Genomic DNA, 18,806 nt, shown 5'->3' with positions numbered 1-18,806 from the left:
AGTGAAGCTGTGAAGATGATCAGTCACTGATACCTGCTGATGTCATCAGTCTTTAGTATTTCTACTAGAAACACAACTAAGTGAATATTTATCTCTGGCAGCATTTGAACCATCTAAAAAACAAACAGCTGACAGTGAAACACCATCTGAATCAGATTGGATTTAAACACATCAGAAGGATGGATTAGAATGAGAGTGGACTCACCGAGCCTTCCTGCAGTTCCTCACAGCTGGGATCAGTCTCTGTTGTCCTTCCTCTGATGTGTTGTACTTCTTCAAGTCTAACAAATCCAAAATGTCCTCTGACATCTGTAGCATGTAGGCCAGAGCTGAGCAGTGGATCAGGGAGAGTTTCTCCTCTGATCTGGTCTCTGACTTCAGGATCTCCTGATGAACTGAGTGAGTTCAGCTCCATCAGACAGTGGAAGATGTTGATGCTTCTGTCAGGAGAGATTTTCATCTTCCTCAGGTTGTTGATGGCTCTCTGGATGGTCTCTGGTTTGGTTTCTGTCTGACCCAGCAGACCTCCTAAGAGTCTCTGGTTGGACTGCAGAGAGAGACCATGAAGGAAGCGGACAAACAGGTCAAGGTGACCATTTTTACTTTCAAAGGATTTCTCCAGAGAGCGTAATATGTACACCTTCTCGTCAAATTTTGACAGGTCCTTTGATCTTAGTTAACCCCGCCCCTCTCGACAAATGAGATCGTTTTTCCCACCCCTAACCCCTCCCCCTTTGTTTTCCACGCCCAGGCAAAGAGGTCACAACCAATTAGATCATTCGAGGGCAGGGTCGAGTAAAATGGCAGCAAATTCATTTTGAGGTTGACGGTCAAATACGGAAGACGTGTTTTGTTAGAGTGAAAGGAGCATATTGAGTATGTATTTAAAAATGAATTTCTTTACAAAGAGGGAGTACAAAACAATCAACCGTGTATAGCTCCGTGGGAAATAATTTTATTTATATTTTCAGACTTTAGGAAGGAGAGGAGATCGCCTTCGCCAAACTGCAGAAGGATACCGTACAGACACCTGGATAGATTTCTCGACAGGTTGTATGAACTGGCGTATGAGGTTTGAATTCTAAAAGGTTTAACATGGAGCAAAAAGAGAATGCTGAATGTAGGAGTTTTTCAGAGGACCCTTTCCTAGCCATAAACCTCGCTATAGGGGAGTTGAATCGCCCTGAAACTCTGACCAACGTTGTAAACGATCTTCGTTCCATAATAAACGAATTGACCTTTGAAAATGACTCTGCGACTGAGCCCCCCGTCTCTCCTCATTTCTCTCAGGTTGATTCACCTTCTCCACCGCTTGTTTCACACACAGAGTGTTTGAATGCCATAGACAGGGCTGTACACCTGTTAGAGATTCAGGAGGGGGGAAACGCCGGTGTAGTTTCAGGTGTGACATGCGCATTAGAATTTGTCAGACATTTCAGAACGGCCTCTTATAAGAAAACCGTCTTCATAGCACATAATCATCAATCATAGCTCATTGCAGCTGCAGGTAAGAGTGAGTTTAATGCGTGGTACGAAACAGTGAGGGGCGGAGTCTTTAACTTTGAAAAAGAAGCTGTTTTACTGCCAAAACAATGTGGACATTCTCTCTGAGGCTTGTTTCCTGAAACGGTTACATCCAGGAAACAGGCAGGGATCCTTTCAGCAGGTCGACCACAGCCTCGGCCTGCATGAAAGTATTTCTCACCAATTTTCTCAGGCCCAGAACCTTAGCCATTCCTCCTCCTGACCATCTTATTAATCTTATTCACACGGCAGCATACAGTGGTTAGAATGGGTTTCTAACACCAACGCCAGTGAAAAGCAGCTGGGAAACGACTTTGTAGACGGTTACGCTGAAGTAGGAAGCTTTAAGTAGGTCTGGGAGTATCTGGGTTGTTTTTAAATCACGCCTGTGTGTTTTCAGCCTCAAGAACGCTCTCCTCTAACGGGGACAACATTTGAGCTCTGCTCTAACACCATGAGGAGAATAAAGAGGTTACGGTCGGTGCACGGCGTAACACCAGTTGTCATGAGGGAGCACAGGTGGGTGGAGATGGGGAAAAAAAATAAAAAATAAAAATAGATAATGTCTTTGTGGCTGCTTCACAACAGCCTAAAAGTGTACAGTTATTTTCAGTCTACGCAGGACAGAGTTCTTTATTTTGGGAGACAGCCTCATTTATATCACGGGAAAGGGACAAACACACTGCCTCTGGGTAACTACCTGAGAGATCTGACTGAGGAATTAGAGGAGACAGCTTACAGGAATTTGTAGCTGCGGGTCCTAAAAATGATTCTTATCAAGCCAAGAACCACCAAAAAAAAAAAAAAAAAAAAAAAAAAGTAGTGCTCAGAGTGAAAGGTATTACACAGACACATGATTGCTGTCAATGAGTCAACACTCCACCTCCCCCAACTTTAACTTTTCCCTTTCCAGATCCAGCTTCTCTGCCTGCAGCTCCATCTGAAACTGCAGCCTTTCCCTTTCCAGTTTGAGCTTCTCCCCTTTAAACTGCACATACTGCTCCGCTGACAGCTTCTCACAAGTCTCTGAGAGCCATATCAAAATCTTTACACTGCTCAGGTCAGAAGATGCTCACTGACTGCCAGTTCCTCAACTCAGCTGATTACTATGGTCACAAGACATCCTGCTGACAGAGAAGAGAAAGAGGAGGAGAAAAAAAAAAAAAAAAAAAAAAAAAAAGTACAACCAAAATTCTGTCTGCAATATCAACTGAGGCAACAGAGACCCTGCTGCGACTCAGACAGTGAACAGCCATAGAGAGGATTTATAGAGAAAGGAGCCTCCCCCCTAAACTGCCTAACTCCACCCTAGTCTTCGTATGCGTACTGGTGGTGGGTACTTACGCACCTAAAACCCGCTTGCATTGTGGACGGCTAACTGCCCCAGCCAACGCTACAGAAGGTGCCCCCGAGACAACTGCTGCTAACCACACGGACAGCATACAAAAACAACAAACAGCCCTGCAACACAACAAAGCCAACAGTCCCTCCTTATGAGGAACTGTTGCTACGGCCTGTTTGGGGGAACAAACAGATGCTCCAGCCAAAAAAAACCCTCCTACAGCCAAACACTGTCTGAGCACATGCAGCAACCTGCAACTACAAACAATTCACTCCACAGCACCAAACAACTGCTGACTGAAAACTACTGAACTCTAAATTCTCCTCCCCTCCACACTTCATTAAAGCAGCATTATAAAACAGCAAAACTACCAGCCCAAACATTTCTACCATTCTCAAACAATCTGGGGAAACACACATTCCTTACTTCTTATAAGGGAGGGCTCAAAAAAGAAATGCTTTTACTTTCCATCATAACAATCAAATACAAAACCAATAAAGCAGTGTGAGGTGTGAAGTCAGTAATCAGTGTGAGATGAAAATGTTGGATATTGAAAGCCGTGTGTGTCAAAATAAGATACTCAAACCAAACAGGATCCAGGCCGTCCAGGAGAGAGAGCATCAGCTGAGGGAGTCTGGCTTTTATAGCCTCCCCACAGGTGGAGGCGGAGCCTCCCAACACAGAGGCGGGGCTTCACAGCAACCAGGATATATGAACCGAAGATCCACATAGCAGACAGCAGAGGAACTCAGAAGAGACACACACAGCCAACACACAACCAGGCTGTGTGACGTCACTGGAGATCAAAGCCGTTTCCTGTCTTTCAACGCTCTCCCACGAGACACCACCGCATACGTCACTCTCGCGTTTGATTCAGATGGATGAGCGCATGCGCACAAAGACGCACATGACTCGTCTCGCGAACGAATGAAACGAATGAAGTGAAACACAAATCAGCTGTTATTGGATAATAAATGGAGAATAAATGTGATTCGTTTATTTTCATCTCCCCAGATAAAGTTCAGATGAGAGGATGAACTCATTTCATCGCTTGACTTACATGAGGTACATTTGGTTGTCAGCCTCGGAGCGGATCAGCTGGGATCAGCTGAGAGAGAGCCAGCAGCAGGAGCACATTCAGAGATCGGCTCTTTTTACGAGGCCAGATCATTTCATCTTAAATACGCCCCAATCAGAAGCCTGAGTAGCTCAGTTGTAAGAGCTTCATACTTTTAATCTGAGGGTACGTACGTACATACGTACTTCATCTTCATTCACAACAAGAACAGAGAACATCCTTAAAAAGTCGTGAAGAGTCTTAGAGCAGGTGAGGCATGCTTGTGGTAGGTCTGTTGTTGTAAAGTAAATTCCCATACCGGGAGTCAAACCACATCAGAGAGTGGCACCTGGGCACATGTCAGGATGGCCGAGTGGTCTCAGGCGCCAGACTTAAGTTAAGCTGCTGCCTCTGCTGCAGGGTATTCTGGTCTCTGAATGGAGGCGTGGGTTCAAATCCCACTCCTTGCAAAGTTTTTTTTATGAACCAAAGTGAATGAAAAATCTGCATAAAATGAGAATATGATTTTTTGACAATAAAGGGGTTAGGACTGAAAACACTAAAGCCTGTGGCTCCCTGTGATAGAAATGGACAGCAGTTGTTGGACTAAAGAAAACTCAGCTGTTACTGAATCCGCTGAGCACCAGCAGCTCCCTTCGATAGCTCAGTTGGTAGAGCGGAGGACTGTAGAGGCTTACAGCTGATATCCTTAGGTCGCTGGTTCAAATCCGGCTCGAAGGAGTCCTTTTTTTTTTTTTTCATCAGCCTCATCCAGCTGATGAGTGATGAGTCTGACTGCAGACAGGAGTTGACCACAGTTGTATCACTTTTCATGTAGAGCAGCTGTGTCCACTTCATACCATCCTAGGATCAGAGATCGGGGTTCGATTCCCCGACGGGGAGAAGACGTGCGTTTTTCTATAATAAGCTCATTAACCAGAGTGACACAAGGAAACAAAATGGCCACACTCCCAGAGGACTCCGTTGTAGCTTTCTTCCGGTCCACTTCTGGGAATGTGGCCTCGTGTAGTTCCAAACATCACCTCCACGGTGTTGGACATCGATCATTTACATTTCTGACCGTCAAGTAACTTCTGAGGTATACGTGTATACGTGATGTCCTCGCGTATGAATGAATATTTCACTGATGCAGATTTTTACAGAACAACATCAACAACTAATAACTCCACAACGAGACTGTGGAAACTATCCAGGCTGGAGAAGGCTGAGTCACCTGAGTGTTGTTGTGGCTGAGTGGTTAAGGCGATGGACTAGAAATCCATGGGGCTATCCCTGTGCAGGTTCTATTCCTGTGAATGATGTTATTTTCATGGACCAAGTTTCCCATTTGGGGAGAGACACAGCATGTTTGAGAATCTCTGTAATCTGCAAGGCATTAAGGTATGACAGAGCTGAGTGCTGCTGTTTGGACTCATCTAAGAGGATGAGAACATTTCCTCCAGCAAACTTCACACAGCTACATGTGGTTCCATGGTGTCATTGTTAGCACACACAAATCTTTGATATTATTTCAGTGTAATCACATGCACTTGAAATGGGGATGTGAATTTCAATACATTATGACCTTAAAGATTTTATGATCAAATATGAAGAATAGCAGGGACAACAGGGAGAGAGAGAGAGAGAGAGAGAGGGATGACCTGCAGTATCAACCCCTGGCTGGAACAGGGCTGTTTGTTCAACAAGACTCCCAACTTAATGTATTGGATATCCTTCTTCCTGCTCTCAAAATAAAAGTCAAAATATTGTAGAGTGTTTGACAAGATGAGCACTGTGCTTTATTATCAACGTTGGAGATGCCAGGGATTGAACCCAGGGCCTCATACATGCAAAGCATGCGCTCTCTTGTTGCCGTATCTCCAAAGAGCTAAAGTCTTGTGTAGAAAAAACAGAAAAACAAAGCTTTTGAAAGCGGATACAGTACATCCAGATAACCTTTGAATTCACCTTCAACAGACTTTGGATCATGACTGCTAAAAAGCTGTTAGCAGAGGATGCTTTCAATCCATCAACCTCTGGGTTATGGGCCCAACATGCTTCCGCTGCACCACTCTGCTGTAAACCACCCAAGATGGGACTCGAACCGGGTTACAGGCCCGTAGGATTTCTGGAAGGAAAACAAACATAAACTGTAGACACCCATTTAAGCTGCAATGGCCGGGAAACGAAACCTGGTCAACTGCTTGGAAGGCAGCTATGCTGACCACTATACCACCATTGCATGCCAAGGGGTAAATTCACAGCCCTTTTGTATGACTCAGAGTTTATTGAGCCTCCTACCTGCGACAGCTGTTTGTCCTTTTCTAATTAGCCTAAGCATGCTAAACATGCCAGGTAGCTCAGCTGGTTAGAGAGTGGTGCTAGTAACGCCAAGGTCATGGGTTCAATCCCCATACTGGCCAGCTGCAGAGTCCTTGAAGTTATTCAGGAATCCGTAACAGAAAAGCCTTTTTGCTGACACAGTCACAAGTTTGACCCCTGTAGCAGCCACCTGGGTGAAAACAGCAGCTGATGTTTGCTTATGATGACTCCATGCAGGGCTTTAATGGTTACTTTATGTGTGGGTGTTTTTGAATGTCAGATCTTTGTAGTGGGTTCGAATCCTGCCTGTCCATGTTGGTCCTTCTTCAACATTCTCTAAATATCCTTGGAACCTGTTTAAGGTTAATTCAAAGTTTATCTGGACCGACTGTATCTGCTTTCAAAGCTGTTGTCAGATCTTTCTGTTTTTTCTACACAACTCCAGTTAGTCAGCAAACTATGATGAGCCAAGTCCACTGAGACAACTAACAAAGGATTTTCTTTAGCATAAAATAAACTGTCACATTAATGTCCTGAATGTGCTGTGTGTAAATAATGAGGTTCATCAAAACAAAGTCAGAACCAGAGCTCAGGCTGTTGGTACACAAACAAAGAAAGGCAGACTTGTGGATTCACAAGATTATCCCTCCTCCCACTTTTTCTCATGACCTCCACCATAGAGTGCTGCCTGCTACAATAATGCTGCCTTTAATAGAAGTTTAGGAACATTTGATGAAAGAATACATTTTGATGATGATCCTGTTTTTCACTCAGGCGGCTGTTTGCCACTGTTGGCAGAGGGCATTCCTCCTTCCTACTGTCGCTGTGGCTGTGTCCTGTTTCTCCAGCATGCTGAGGCTGGGGCCACACCAACACCGATTGGCTGACGAATTTTGGACTTTGTGAACATGATTGTTGCTTCCAACATTCCTCCAACACTTTCCTGGACAATCCTTCTGCAGCTGGCACTCAGGTCGCAGTCTCCCCTGGAGGCATGGGTTCGAATCCCACTTCTGACAGAAACCACTTTTCTTTCACCTCTACTGCTGTGAGGTGTGTCTGGGGACAAAGGTATTTTGGTCGACTTTTGACCGCCCACACTTTTCAAAGACTAAAATTCCTTTCACATCTATCTGAGCGTGCACCTGCAGGGTTCCATGGTGTAATGGTTAGCACTCTGGACTCTGAATCCAGCGATCCGAGTTCAAATCTTGGTGGAACCTGAATCTTACCAGTGAAACACTGAAATTCACTTGACATGTAGACAACCTGTTTTGTCCACTCTACACGTGTGAGGAAGTGCAAGTTTTGAGCCTGTGTGCGATCTAATCAGGCAGTCAGTCTCTTCTGACACACAACTGTGAGGAGCACAAGTGTTGACCGACACAGACGTAGTTTCAGAGACAGACTGCAGAGAAACTGGCAGTACTGATGCTGAGCTGCCTAAACTGTCTGTCTTGTAAACAGGACATCCTGCATTCAAACCCCAGCAGTGCTTTGCTCTCAGTGGAGTTCCGGCTCATCACTTCAACAAACCGATGAAAACCATCACTTCCTGTATTACAGCTTTTACTTGCAATCTCTGGACAAGAGAAACAGTAATTTAGTGGTTGTTGCGCAGATGGAAATTTGGTGATTGACCGCTTTGCACAGGACACAAACTTTGGTAAGAGTCATGATGGTCAGCAACTGATATTGGCAAAATAACGAAATAATAATGAGCTGTGTGAATTTATGGGGGGTGTAGCTCAGTGGTAGAGCATTTGACTGCAGATCAAGAGGTCCCCAGTTCAAATCTGGGTGCCCCCTGCCAAACTGTGTGTTTTCACATGCAAAAGCAAACTCTGTTTCACTCTGATGTTTCTCAGTTCAGCCCACCTGGTGTTGGTGTCATCTTTCACTGCATTCTGTAACTTTTGTTCACAGGGAGACAAAAATGGCAGTTGAAACTGTTTGCCTCTGAAGAGACCTGAGCAGGTCGGACTGCTCGGCCACTCTACCACCTTCACAGAAGGAATGACACCCATGTGACATTATGAGAAACCTCAAAGGTTTGGAGGAGAGAAGAGGATGTGACCATGACTGTCCTGTGAGCTTCATTCACAATATGACATGTCCTCTACCACTGAGCTACATCCTCTTTGGACCTTTACTGAACCACAGAGGCTCTGAGCTGCTGCAGCAGGTGAAAAGAGAAACTGTTTCATGAAGCCTCCTCTCTGCTCAGGGGTGGATCACTGTTTTGGGAGGAGTGGAGTTACTGTTATATGTAGTCACTATCCCACTAAATCAGAAGACAGAGGTTCCACCGAGACTTGAACTCGGATCACTGGATTCAAAGTCCAGAGTGCTAACCATTACACCATGGAACCACAGGACTGCTAGCTGATCTTTATCAAAGGCGCTGGCTCGAGGTTCCAGTGTCGAGGGATGTCATTGATGGAGCCAAACCGTCTCCACTCCTTATATGGTGAATGTGTGCTTCTGTGTTATTTTTCTTTTGCAAGAAAATGTAAAATAAAATAAAACTTAAAAGTGAGCTGAAAGAAAAGGAGCAGTTCTGTGTTAAGTGTTACTGATGACTTTTTGTGTGTGTGGGGGTGTTTTGTTTTGAATTTCTGATCTTTGTTGTCCATAAAGAAAGGCATTAACAAAGCCCCACCTGTCATGTCTCTATTCCCCACCAGTGGGGTGGAGCCCCCACTTTAAGAACGGCGGCCCTATAAGCATCCAACAGCATCACTACTGCACCAACGAGGCCTGGAACCCAGAGTAAGTAAAAGAGGGAGATGGAGGAGAGCTGTCAGTGTTTCAGTATAAACATACATCATACAGCCCTGACCACTGTTGTATCCAGGCAGAGCTGACTGCTGCTTTTCATGGAGAGCAGCTGAGTTTTACATTCCAGAAAGCATTCCCGAAAGCACCGAGTTTCTAACATTTGAATGTTGGTAAAGATTTATGTTCACAGAGATCACAGAGAGTCTCTTGAACGGCTCTTTAATATGAATGATGGGAACCAAGTCACAGCCCCCCCGCCATTTTCCTATTCGTGCCTCTGTGCCAGCAAATACAATTTTGTGAAGGATAACAAAAGAAAGACACAAAAGGTGAACTGTGATGGCAGTAATCAAGGTGTGAACACAGTCTGGCAACTCTTCAGGGAAATACACAGAACAGTTTGTCTTTTCTGGACATGTTTGGTGTTTCGAACACAACACAGCTGCTTGTTAACTTTCTCCATAAATGCTTCTCTTTGGGATTGTCCTGCTCAGAAATTCAGTAAAAAAAAATTATGATTTGCTATTTTAAATAGATTTCTTGAGATCAGCTCCAACAACACAACCCTAATCCCTAATCACTGCAGTTAACAGTCCTCTCATCATATGCTAACGGTCCTCATGAATTTAAGAGATTTAAGTTATGACTTAAACCACTTTTCTTCCACCTCTCCTGCTGTGAGGTGTTTTTGGGGACAAAGGTATTTTGGGCAACACTTTTCAAAGACTACAATTCCTTTCACATCCATATGATTGCACACCTGCAGGGTTCCATGGTGTAATGGTTAGCACTCTGGACTCTGAATCCAGCGATCCGAGTTCAAACCTCGGTGGAACCTGAATCTTACCAGTGAAACACTGAAATTCCCTTGACATATAGGCAACCTTTTTTGTCCACTCTACACGTGTGAGGAAGTGCAAATTTTGAGCCATACTGAAGCTGCACTAGCTGAAGAGGGAACATCTTCAGTCTTGAAAACATACAAAAAAAAAATTCAGTCCATAAAAATGGTTGTGCCGCCTGAGTTCAATTCCCAGTCAGGGAAAATGCCTTTCTTTACTGACCCCATGACATAAATATGTTATCATGCACCTGCAGGGTGTTCCAGGTAGGAGGTTCAATAAACTCTGAGTCATACAAAAGGGCTGTGAGTTTGGCCGTTCCCATGCAATGGTGGTATAGTGGTGAGCATAGCTGCCTTCCAAGCACTTGACCCGGGTTCGATTCCCGGCCATTGCAGTTTACCTGTGTGTCTACAATTTAACTTTATGTTTTACGTTTGTTTTCCTTCCTGAGATCCCAAAATCCTGTAGATCTCAGGCCGATGGTGCCAAAGTCCTCCAGCTACAGACCTGTAACCCGTCCTCACCACAGCTGTACATCTGTTACACCCTGTAGTTGTCTCGGGGAAAGGGAAGCTTATTGTCATATAGTGATGGGATGGCTCCATACTCCAGAACATCCCTGTGAACCCGGTCATACACCTTCTCCAGATCAAATCTTCCATGTGTCGACTAAAGTTCCAGTGGATAAGACAAAGCACGTCCCTGGGTGGGCTCAAACCACCATCCTTTCAGTGAACAGCCGAACACATTCATAATTGTGTCACAGAGACAGGTGAGGGACAAATTATGTGATAATTCTGTTTAAACTGCTCTAATTTGTTGCCAGATTGGGCTTCTTTTGATGAAATTGGGTTTCGCAAGATGGAAATTGGGCTGCTTTGGAATACATATGGGGCTTTTTGTTTAAATATTGTGAGCAATGTGACAGAACAAACTGTCCCCTGATGGTCAAAGCACATGGTCCAAATAAAGAAATATCTGATTGATATGAGATCCAGCCAATGATGTTAGTGATCAGAGACAGCTTGACATGGCAGGTTTCAATCTTGGTGAAGTCCCTTTGAGGAACAGAGGGAACATCATCCTGTTGTTGATGAATAGTCCTGATTGGTGGTTTTTCTGTCATTTCTTGTGGTTGTCCTGCAGATTTGGTTCTCTGACTGAACTATAAATGTTGAAGTGTATGATCTATGCTCTGTGTGAGATCTTTGATGACCTGAAAGTTCTCCCCCTCAGAAAAAGTGTGTGGTTGGAGATAATGGCTCGTTGTTCTAGGGGTATGTTTCTCGCTGAGAGTGCAAGAGATCCCAGGTTCAAATCCCCGACGAGCCCTTCGCTGACTGGTTGTGTATCCAAAAGGCTGTCATGCCATTTTCTCGTGGAAGATCAAAGGATTTTTCAGATGATGTGGTCCTTTTGGCACCATCAGCCTGAGATCTACAGGGTTCATTGGATCGTTACATCTAACTCAGCTACGTTAGACAGGTTTCTGAGGAGCTCAGACATCTGGGAGAGACTCAGAGTAGAACAGCTGCTCCTTTCTGATGCTCCACTGACTGAGCTACAGATGATTCAGTAACAGCTGAGTTATCTTTAGTCCAACAACTGCTGTCCATTCCTACCACAGGGAGCCACAGGCTTTAGAGTTTTCAGTCCTAACTCCTTTATTGTGAAAAAGTGTAATTCACATTTTATACGGCTTTTTTATCCACTTTGGAAGAGTTTGGATCACAAATTTTGCAAAATGCTTTCTTTGACAGGAGTGTGATTTGAACCCACGTCTCCATTCAGAGACCAGAACGGCCTTTAGTGCAGGAAGGAGTTTGCCTTGAGTCTGGCACCTTAGACCACTCAGCCATCCTGACAGACAGACTGTTCATTTGAATTTGGGTGCTAACTGTTACACTATGGAGCTGTGTGAGGTTTGCTGTCTGGTTGTGAGTTGCAGTATCTTGACAACTGAAGCAAGAGCAATGGTAGTTTTGTGGCTCATGCTGTGCGGAGGAGAAGGGATATTGGTGATTGACTGCTTTTCACAGGAGACAAACTTTGGTAGGAGGGTTAGATGATGGTCACCCACTTACTTTACAATATTTTCAGATCCTCTGTACATCTTGGTACTTCTTTGTACTACTTTTGTGGTGCTGAGCTCACCATTTGAAGCAAACATGAGAGAGTGTGACGTATGCATCTGTGTTGCATGGGGGATCAATGATTCTGGTTTCATACCGGAGCTGCTCTCTGCTCTGATTACACTGATTAACATCAGCTGAGGTCCAATCAGAACCTGAGTCCAGATGGAGCGTTCAGGTTCAGTCTGACTTTTCTTTAAATTGCTTTTAATTATTTTGTTTTATTTTTATTGTGCATGTTTTAAAAAGTACTGAGACTTCCACCTGCAGTCTACCGGCTTCACTGGTTGGAAAAGCAAGTTTCTGGTTGTACAAGTGCTTCTCGTTGCGGTTGTCCTACGAGCAGAGTGGCGCAGCGGAAGCGTGCTGGGCCCATAACCCAGAGGTCGATGGATCGAAACCATCCTCTGCTAATGGTGTTTTAGCAACAGCTAGCTGTTCACTATCCAAAGTTTGTTGCAAAAGAAAAAAGAAGAAGAAAAGAAGCAACAACAAAACTGGAACTAATTTTCACTGCTATGCAGATGAACCCCACAACCTCTCACATGCTAAGCGAGCGCTCTACTATTTGAGCTAATTCCCCTGGGCTGGCATGCAAGCTAAGCTTTGGGAAAAAAGCAGTGAATAGTTCGAAGGAGGCAGACTGGGTACTCGGCACAAAAACAACATTTGAAATTTGCTTTACTTCCACTGCTAAGGAAAACTGCTGGGAGTTAAAACAAGCAAGGTTAATACTGTACTGAAGATCTTCCCTCTTCAGCTAGTGCAGCTTCAATATGGCATTGTTACTATTGTAATGATGTCATCTTCAAATCCAGCAAACTTTGGATAGTGAACAGCTAGCTGTTGCTAAAAAGCTGTTAGCAGAGGATGGTTTCGATCCATCGACCTCTGGGTTATGGGCCCAGCACGCTTCCGCTGCGCCACTCTGCTCATAGGACCCCCAAAGAGAAGTACTTGTACAAAAGGACATCATCAGTCTTTCTAATTGAAATGATCAGTGATGCATTCTAAGTTGTTTTTGTCAGTCAGCACTGCCCCAACAAGTAGCACTTACTGAATTCAACAGTCAAGTTACTGCTCAAGTTAAGGTAACATTTGTGACTTTCAAACTACTTTCTTAACCCTCACCCCCCATATCACTGATAATATCTGCTGTCCTGGTGATTGAAGAAAAGAAGGAATGACATTCCTCATCTTTTTTGTCCAAATTCCAACCAGGACAACCCCAAAGAGAAGCACTTATGCACAAAGACTTCATCAGTGTCTCTGATTGGAGTGATCCGAGTTAGATCTGAAGAAAACATGGCTCCAAGACTTATTGTTGTTTTTGCCATTTAACAATGAAAGGGGAAAAAGAGAGCAAAGAGAATAGAAACATTCATGGAGAAAATAGTCATCAATGTCTCATTGAATTGGCTAAGTCACATTAAGCTTTAATTCTGACCTAACTCTGGTGATTACTGATTAGGGTAGTGTTGTTTCAATTGATCAGGAGAAATCTGTTAAAAATGGGAATCATTTTGTTGAAATTCTAACCAGGACAACCTCAAAGAGAAGCACTTTTGCACAAAGAATTCATCAGCGTTTCTGATTGAGGTGGTCTGAGTTAGATTCTAAGAGTCTAATGGGAAATTGGTAAAGGAAGGAAAACTTCTGAAATCACCAACATTACCCCAAATAATAGCACTTACTGCTCTCAGAACACAAGTCTGTGCTTCAGTTGGGGAAATGCTGATGACAAATTAATACATTACACAACTAATCCTGCTAACTAATTTTTCCTCAATATTCCAACCAGGACAACCCCAAAGAGAAGATGTTGTTGAATCATCATTGTCTCTGATTGAAATGATCAGAGTTAGATTCTAAGAAGAAATTGCTCCCAAACCTCCCGTTGTCTTTGTCAGTCAGCACTGCCCCAACAAGTAGCACTTACTGAATTCAACAGTCAAGTTAGTGCTCAAGTTAAGGTAACATTTGTGACTTTTAGATTACTTTCTTAACTCCCACCACCCCAAAATTGATAGAACCTGCTGTCCTTGTGATTGACTTTTGAAATCACCAACATTACCCCAACTAATAGCACTTACTGCTCTCAGAACACAAGTTGGTGCTTCAGTTCGGGAAATATTGATGACTCATTCATTTGATCTGAAGAAAACTGTTTTTTTTTTAATTCCATCCAGGACAACCCCAAAGAGAAGCACTGATACAAAAGGCATCAGTGTTTCTAATTGAAATGATCAGTATTGTATTCTAAGAAGATGTTGTTGTTTTTGTCAGTCAGCACTGCCCCAACAAGTAGCACTTACTGAATTCAACAGTCAAGTCAGTGCTCAAATTAAGGTAACATTTGTGACTTTCAAGTTACTTTCTTAACCCTCACCCCCCATATCATTGATAGCAGTTGCCGTTGGGGTGATTGACGGAGAAGGAATGGCATTGCTCATCATTTTTGTCCAAATTCCAACCAGGACAACCCCAAAGATAAGCACTTATGCACAAAGACTTCATCAGTGTCTCTGATTGGAGTGATCCGGGTTTAATAGCTCACACATGATCTCCCCCAAAGAGTCTTGCAGCCACTTCCCTGTTGTGTCTGAATGAAACCACTCCCACCTGTCTACGTTGTTGAGACGGTTTCAATGGTTCATATCAGGAACAGACAACGATCCTCTTAAATTCATGAGGTCTTTTAGCATATGGTGAGACGGCAGCTAACTGTGGTGATTCCAATTCCAACCAAAACTAGAGATTCAAATTTGTGTTATTCATTGACACAGCACCAACAAAGAGCATGTACTACTTTCTGAACACACGTCTGTGCTTCGGTTCAGGAAAGGTTGATGACAAATTCAGCTGCTTTTAAGAAATTTATCAAAACTGATCTGACGAAATGTATTCATTTTTGTCCAAATTCCATCCAGGACAACCCCAAAGAGAAGCACTTGTACAAAAGGACGTCATCAGTTTTTCTAATTGAAATGATCAGTGATGCATTCTAAGATGTCTTTGTCAGTCAGCACTGCTCCAACAAGTAGCACTTACTGAATTCAACAGCCAAGTCAGTGCTCAAGTTAAGGTAACATTTGTGACTTTCAAATTACTTTCTTAACCCCCACCACCCAAAAATTGATAGAACCTCATCTGCTTGTGATTGCCTTTTGAAATCACCAACATTACCCCAACTAATAGCACTTACTGCTCTCAGAATACAAGTCTGTGCTTCAGTTCGGGAAATGTTCATGACAAATTTAGTTGTTTTAAAGAAATCTATCAAAACTTTAATTCCATCCAGGACAACCCCAAAGAGAAGCACTTATGCACAAAGACTTCATCAATGCCTCTGATTGGAGTGATCCGAGTTAGATCTGAAGAAAACATGGCTCCAAGAATTAATGTCGTTTTTGTGAATTAACCCTGAAAGGGGAAAGGAGAGCAAAGAGAATAGAAGTCAGATTGAGCTCAAATTTTTACCTCACATGATCTCCTCCAAAGAGTCTTTGCAGCCACTTCCTTGTTGTGTCAGTTCCAATGGACTCCCTTTCAGGCTTTTACCTGAATTTATCTTCTACCTGAATGAAACCACTCCCACAGCTCCCTGTCTACTTAGTTTGGGCGGTTTCAATGGTCTTGGTAATGGTTTGTAATGAAGAACACATTTAGTCCATCAGGAAGACAACGATCCTATTAAATTCATGAGGACCGTTAGCATATGGTGAGAGGACAGCTAACTCTGGTGATTAATGTTGCTGCAGCTGATCTGAACAAATCTTTTCAAAATGGCCATCTTTGTTGTTGTTTTTATTCCAACCAAAACTTTTTTCTACCAAATTGTTGAATAAACTCTCTGTCCTGGTTAATCCTTGGACGGAATGAAAAACATTTGAAATCACAAACTCCACCCCAACAAATAGCACTTACTGCTCCGAAAACACAAGTCTGTTCTTCAGTTGCAGAAATGTTGATGACAAATTCATAGATTTAGCTGATCTCAAGAAATCATTAAAAACGGGTCAAATTTCCACCAGAGCAACCTCAAAGAATTAGAATTAGAATTAGAATGTTTTTATTGCCATCATACACAACGTATAACAAACTTTAGACAACTCTGTGGTACAAAATATAATTATAATATAAGAAAGATAAAAGATGAAGTAAAAAATAAAATGTATGAATATATTTACAAAAGAAGCCAGTAAGAATATATTTACAGTTGAGAATTAGCATGACTGTAGATAACGGTGGAAATAAATCAAAAAGTAAAAAAAAGAAAAAGTAGCTATTACTGAATTTAACAGTTAAGGTAACATAAGGTAAGAAGAAAGAAAGGACACATTGACAGAACCACTGTGCTTCATACCAGGACACAGCAGCGTGAATCATGAATCATCATGAATCATGTTCGGGAAATGTTTATGACAAATTCATGACTTTTGCTGATTTAAAAAAATAAAAATAAATAAATAAAACATTTTGTCCAAATTGCAAACAGGACAACCCCAAAGAGAAACACTCATGCAGAAAGGAATCAACGGTGTCTCTGACTGATGTGATCTGAGTTAGAAGACATTGATTCTTTACTTCTTTATTGTCTTTGTCAGTTAACGCTGCCCCAATAATCAGCATTTACTGAATCCAAGTGAATCAAGTCAACAAACACGTTGGATAATTAATTGTGACTCTGAACTTTTTTCCAGTGTGTTGAATAAATGTGTTGTCCTCCTTCAGCAGGAAGTTTCTGTGGGCTTGGTAACAGTTTGAAGAACAGAATGATCAGACAACGATCCTCTTAAATTCATGAGGACTGTTAGCATATGATGAGAGGACTGTTAACTGCAGTGATTAGAGATCAGGGTTGTGTTGTTGGAGCTGATCCCAAGAAATCTATTTAAAATAGCAAATCATCATTTTTTTACTGAATTTCTGAGCAGGACACCCCAAAGAGAAGCATTTATGGAGAAAGTTAACAAGCAGCTGTGTTGTGTTAGAAACACCAAACATGTCCAGAAAAGACAAACTGTTCTGTGTATTTCCCTGAAGAGTTGCCAGACTGTGTTCACACCTTGATTACTGCCATCACAGTTCACCTTTTGTGTCTTTCTTTTGTCATCCCTCACAAAATTTTATTTGATGGCACAGAGGCACCAATAGAAAAATGGCGAGGGGGGCTGTGACTTGGTTCCCATCATTCATATTAAAGAGCCGTTCAAGAGACTCTCTGTGATCTCTGTGAACATAAATCTTTATCTCGGTCTTCTGATCCAAAGTCAAACACCTTGTCCTTTGGGCCATGTGGGGTCTGAGTGTGGCCCATTTTAATGTCCTGTTGTCAGTTTATTGTCTGTTCTTGTCATATTTCATTGCTTCAACATTCATCAGGATGAAGGCAGCATCAAGCAGCAGAGGTCAGTGTTGGCCATGACCTGAGATCAGATCCACCTTCTGTGGAGGAGATCTGAAAAACCTCACTGATTTCTGTAAAATGGACACAGTTTAGTCTGTTCACCTTCACACAGCTGACCAACCACGAAGGGACTCGAACCCTCAGTCTTCTGATCCGAAGTCAGACGCCTTGTCCATTAGGCCACGTGGTCATTGGGCCAGTCTAATGTCCCATTGTCAGTCAATCAGCTCTGCCTGGATACAACAGTGGTCAGGGCTGTATGATGTATGTTTATACTGAAACACTGACAGCTCTCCTCCATCTCACTCTTTTACTTTCTCTGGGTTCCAGGCCTCGTAGGCAGCGTTTCAGTCTCATAATCTGACCAACGATCCATGTTGGTCCATGACGTTAACGTGTGTTAAAATCAGAGAGAATTTACACTCATTCAACTCAAATCCAGGAACATCCCAAACATGACTATTAGTCCTGTCTGAGAGTTTCCTCCACTGACAGCAAACATACTGTATATCCATACTGATCACTGTGATCAGGTTTGAATCATCTCTGTGAGAATCCAACATGAAGCTGTCAGTCCTGCTGGATAGGAAGTGAGCTACAGGAAAGTAGATCCCTCGAACTGGTTCAAACCTGAACCTTCTACTGCTGGATGTGCTCCAGTGATGTGCGTTAGCAGAAGCGTGGGACAACCAGTTCTTATATGACAGTAACCTGCTGAGGTTGTGAGTTCAAGCCTCAGCTGGTTGAGCTGTTTGAAGAAAGGTGGTATCTTCTTACAGCGCAAAAAATCTTTCTTTTTTTGTGGATGATGTCACAGTACTCACAGAATGAAACTCCTCCTTTGAAGCTGCTTTGAAGAATTTCCAACATCACATGTGATTCAGATGTAAACACAAAGGCTGCCTCACTGTCACCATTCAGAGCAGCTGTGAAGATTATTGGTCATTCATTGATTGATTATTAATGATCAGCTCAGAACCAAACAGAGTATCTGAAGCACAGGAAAGAGTTCTGCTCTCCAACACTCTGATCCCTCAGTTACCATCGAGTGCACACTGTTAATGAAGCTCAGGTAGACACAGGTAGATGAATAGTCCTACATTAAAACCGTGAATGGATTTCCCCAGCAAGCCTTTTGATAGCAGCTGTAGAAGGTGCTGTGTTCAGGTGACAGTCTCCTCTGGAATTGGGGGTTCAAATACCACTCCTGACAGTCTGTGCTGTTACCCAGCTTCTTTGTCTGAGGGCCTTCTGGGAAAGATCTTTGTTGTGCTTTAAGTCCCATCTGTCCTCATTCAACTGTTTCCTCAACTAACTGTTAGTAGAATCTGTTTGTAAATGACATCTTTGTACATCTGACTGACAGTTACATTTGGTTGTGTGAAAGTCCAGC

At 42.9% G+C, this 18,806-nt stretch overlaps 9 non-coding genes across 9 annotated transcripts; 6 read left to right on the top strand and 3 right to left on the bottom strand.

Annotated features, from left to right (window-relative positions):
- The first annotated feature begins 4,576 nt into the window (after nucleotides 1-4,576).
- On the top strand, nucleotides 4,577-4,664 carry trnay-gua (transfer RNA tyrosine (anticodon GUA)). The gene is given in 2 exon segments: nucleotides 4,577-4,613; nucleotides 4,629-4,664. It is a non-coding gene; the product is annotated as a tRNA-Tyr (tRNA).
- A 2,732-nt stretch (nucleotides 4,665-7,396) lies between these two features.
- Nucleotides 7,397-7,468, top strand: trnaq-cug (transfer RNA glutamine (anticodon CUG)). The gene has a single exon. It is a non-coding gene; the product is annotated as a tRNA-Gln (tRNA).
- A 514-nt stretch (nucleotides 7,469-7,982) lies between these two features.
- trnac-gca (transfer RNA cysteine (anticodon GCA)) lies at nucleotides 7,983-8,054 on the top strand. The gene has a single exon. It is a non-coding gene; the product is annotated as a tRNA-Cys (tRNA).
- Nucleotides 8,055-8,545: 491 nt separating this feature from the next.
- On the bottom strand, nucleotides 8,546-8,617 carry trnaq-uug (transfer RNA glutamine (anticodon UUG)). The gene has a single exon. It is a non-coding gene; the product is annotated as a tRNA-Gln (tRNA).
- Nucleotides 8,618-9,792: 1,175 nt separating this feature from the next.
- Nucleotides 9,793-9,864, top strand: trnaq-cug (transfer RNA glutamine (anticodon CUG)). The gene has a single exon. It is a non-coding gene; the product is annotated as a tRNA-Gln (tRNA).
- Nucleotides 9,865-10,193: 329 nt separating this feature from the next.
- trnag-ucc (transfer RNA glycine (anticodon UCC)) lies at nucleotides 10,194-10,265 on the top strand. The gene has a single exon. It is a non-coding gene; the product is annotated as a tRNA-Gly (tRNA).
- A 2,079-nt stretch (nucleotides 10,266-12,344) lies between these two features.
- On the top strand, nucleotides 12,345-12,416 carry trnam-cau (transfer RNA methionine (anticodon CAU)). Its single transcript has one exon. It is a non-coding gene; the product is annotated as a tRNA-Met (tRNA).
- A 448-nt stretch (nucleotides 12,417-12,864) lies between these two features.
- Nucleotides 12,865-12,936, bottom strand: trnam-cau (transfer RNA methionine (anticodon CAU)). Its single transcript has one exon. It is a non-coding gene; the product is annotated as a tRNA-Met (tRNA).
- Nucleotides 12,937-17,530: 4,594 nt separating this feature from the next.
- trnar-ucg (transfer RNA arginine (anticodon UCG)) lies at nucleotides 17,531-17,603 on the bottom strand. Its single transcript has one exon. It is a non-coding gene; the product is annotated as a tRNA-Arg (tRNA).
- Between the last annotated feature and the right edge of the window lie 1,203 nt (nucleotides 17,604-18,806).

This window comes from Echeneis naucrates, chromosome 2 (assembly GCF_900963305.1).
Source record: "Echeneis naucrates chromosome 2, fEcheNa1.1, whole genome shotgun sequence".
NCBI classification, from domain to species: domain Eukaryota; kingdom Metazoa; phylum Chordata; class Actinopteri; order Carangiformes; family Echeneidae; genus Echeneis; species Echeneis naucrates.
This window is presented reverse-complemented; position numbering and strand designations above follow the sequence as displayed.